Raw genomic sequence first — 3,734 nt, forward strand, 5'->3', positions numbered from 1 at the left:
TTCGCTGAAGTGCTGCTTGTGGCCAATTATAACTCGCTAGCGGTGACGATTTCAATGCCCCTTTCGCTCGGTAAATTCAACTGCGGCGGGGGGAGATTGAATGAGCAGAAAGGGCATTAATGAGGTAATTTCATTATGGAGGCTCAGCCAAGCTCGATGTGAAAACAAGGGGAGGGAAAGGGAGAGGAAATTAGGGTTCCTTCCACACTAATTAACGGTTTGGAGCATTGAGAATTAACTGCTCCGCTTGGAAAAAAAAAAGAAAAAAAAAATCAACTCAAATCCATTGTTGCCCCCGTGGTGTAATTAGGACAAGCAGAACACTTAATGAGGATAAAAGGCAGCCTTTTAACTCGGCCTGAAAACAAGCTCTTTGTGAAGGGCCTAAAGTTGAAGGAATCCCCCAACAATATGGGATTTGTTGTAAACAGGTAGCTCTGAATGAGGGGGGAGCTCTGAGATTCCTGGGAGGCCCGGCTTCCCAGAAACCAACAAAAATAAATCAGCCACAATCAGAAGAAAGGGGGGGGTTTTAAACGCAGCCAGGAAGAAGAAAAGGTGAAGAGAGCCAGCGCTGTCTTAAGTGATTACACGATGTTGTGCCACCCCCTCTCATTGAGTTATCTTTACACGGCTTTTGTCTGCTCTAATTGACGCTGATGAGGTGCTAATTGGTTGGGGGGTTTTTTAAACAAAACGAAATAAAACAACAACAACAACAACAAAAAGCGCTGGCAAACAGAGGGAGAGACAGCGTGAGGGGAGTTAATGAGGGCTTAGGAAAAAAAAAAACGCACCAAAAAATATCCACCAAACTCACCCAACCTACCTGAAAAACGCCGAACCAAAGCAATTTCTATTTAATCTGCGTCTCGCGAGTGGGTTGATGGTGGCTCCCGCGTGGCCGAATCGATCCTGAACTCCTCCGGCAGTGACAGTTTCCTGAGTCCTAAAAGAGAGCACAAAAAAGGGGCCGATTGCTGATGTCACTGAAACAAGTCAGGCTGTAAATACCCACCTTAAACACGGGTAGAAAAAAAAAATAAACAGATAAAGTTCCAAACAGCTCCTCGGGATCTGTGTTTATTGCTCGGTAAATTGTATCGGGGGCTGTGTTTATTATGCTCGGTAAATTGTGGCTCTATTCACGTTGGGTTGTCAGGAAAACCAGGGAGAAAGAAACTTCCGAGTGAATTAAAAGTTACAACTCGGCTGCTCAAAAGTTTTCCCAGAGAAAAAAGGGGGAGTCCAAAAAGATGGAAAGCTGAAAAAAAAACCCCGTTTTGGTTTGGTTTGTTTTGGTTTGCGATTGGTGCGTTTGGAAATGTTGCCGTGTTGCTGATGGGGATGATGATGATGATGCTGCTGCTACTGCTGCTGATCGGGAGGGTTTGGATCCTTCCGATGGCTCCCAGGCTTGGCTGCTGCTCCACGGGCTGCAGCTTGGGGGCACACACGGAGCGCGTGGATGCAGCCCGGGGCACAAAAACACGTCATCAGACGCTGGGGCCGAGGTGCTGCCAGGTTTGCAGGTGGAAATCCTACCTTTTCCTGCAGTTTAGAGGGATAAATGGCACGTGGCGAGGGCAAAATGACGTTTGTAATTCGAGCTGCTGGAGGAGAAGCATCTTGTGGGGGGGGTTGTTGCTGAAAAGCATTTCCAGGCCCATCTCCTGCCATCAAACTGCAATCATTTACGACCATCAAACTGCAATCATTTATGAAGTCGCTGAATGACAGACCATTTCCCATTCCCTCAGACACAAACCCAAACTAAAACTCCAAATAAAACCACCCCAAACCCAAACATTCAACCGCTTTTTATGCACGGGAGAGAAAAACAGAGCTCATTTACACACCCACAAGGGACAGGCACTTCCAAAACTTCTCCCAAAAGTTCCTACCAAAAAAAACAATAACTGATACATGCTAAACCCGTCGTGACGTCACCCGCCAGGTAGCGAGTGCCCCCCCGCGAGGAGAGGTGACGCAAACATTGCCAACCCCCGCGTGAGGGACTCCTCGAGCGGTTCTGCTTCGTCCCGGACTCCTCGTGACCTCACGGCGCCGTAACCTTTGTGTTTCCAGCCCCCGGCGGGGCTCGGGCTGGGGAGGGCGCTTGTTTTCTATCAGCAAATCATTAAAGGGCGATGCGATTGTTCGAATACCCATTCCCAGTTCATTAAGTGCCTGACCTCAGCATTAACATCTCCCCCCCCCCACACTCCACTCGGGGTTGCCGTGGAAACAAAGCTTCCTGTGCCGTAATCCCAGCTCCTCGAGCTCTTGATCCTCCATGTGACCCTTTAATTACTCGCTAAATTAGAACGGTTTGGCGAAAATCGCCAGAGGAGGTTAATGTGTTCTCCCGGAGCTGGTCAAGCCGAGCTGACGCTGAAATTCGCCGGGAATTCAAATTCCGTGATCCCTGAAGGCGTCTCTTGGAGGGGGGAGATGAACTTTCCCAATGGGAGGCAGCGTGCCGTGATAATGCTGCTGTCACTCACTTTCCTCGCCCTGCTTGTCCCGCTGCAGCTTAATCCACGAGGGGACAATGCGGCCAGTAAATATCAGGTTGATTAATTACGGCGCGAGATTCAGTAACCACTTGTCCGGCGTAATTAACGTTGTAATTGGAATTAAGCAAGGACCGGGAAGGAGGAACGTGGGAGAATCCTCGAGGGGAAAATTGAAGACAAATAAAACCCGGGGTGAAAGTATTAATTGTCTCTTTAAAATTGAGAGACTGTATTTTTATATGTAGGGTTTTCCTTTCCTCCCTGATGAATTTCGGGGGGGGGGGGGCGTGTGCCCTTCTAAAAAAAGAACTTAATCTCTCCCTCACGCCTCCCAGATCATCCTCTTCTTCCTCTGAACCTGCTGCTTACCGAGTCTTAAATTGCTCGCACTCGCAGATTAAGCGAGAGGAAGAGGAAGGCAGAATAAAATATAAGGGTGTAAAAAAAAAAAAAAAACGGAAAAAAAAAATGACTGTTTTCTAAAGGAAGTTCTAACCGGCTGGTTCGGTGGTCGATTGAAGCGTCCGTGTTTCTCACCTTCACGAGCCTCTCGGGGCGGTGTCTGCGTCATCACCGTCAGCACCCGGGGTTCGCTTTTGCTCACGTCCGGGGAAGGTTGCGAGAACGAGCGTTGGTTTTTCCCCCCGTGGGATTTCGCGACTATTCTGGAAAATTGAAAAAGAGCGCGTGTTGAGTGGCGCGTCTGTGCTAAGAAAGCAACACTGAGGGGAAGGAAGGGATGGTTTAACCTTCAGACACTCTGGGAATCCAGGCGAGAGGCCGCAGGACGGGGACAGGGTCAGGGACAGGGACAGGGACAGGGGCAGGGACAGGGACAGGGTCAGGGGCAGGGACAGGGACAGGGGCAGGGACAGGGACAGGGACAGGGCCACGCCACCCCCTTGGCAGCTCCTCTGCACATCGGAAGGAACAGGGAACGGGATCGGGATCGGGATCGGGACCGCGATGCCGTGCCCCGGGGGTGTGAGGGGAGGAGCCCGGCCCGGCCCAGCCCAGGCCCGGCCCTCACTCCGCCCCTTCACACCGCCCTCTCCCACCGAACCGTCACACGGAACTCTCCCACGGAACCCTCACGCTGCCCCCCCCCTTACACCGAATCTTCCCATCGGACCTTCACACCGACCCCTCGCGCCGAACCCCCTCACACCGAACCCCCTCACACCGAACCCCCTCAGACCGGAGCGCTCGCGCCGC

Source organism: Empidonax traillii, unplaced genomic scaffold (assembly GCF_003031625.1).
Source record: "Empidonax traillii isolate 1590-97213 ecotype Southwest subspecies unplaced genomic scaffold, ASM303162v1 scaffold5590:size23022, whole genome shotgun sequence".
Classification (NCBI taxonomy): Eukaryota; Metazoa; Chordata; class Aves; order Passeriformes; family Tyrannidae; genus Empidonax; species Empidonax traillii.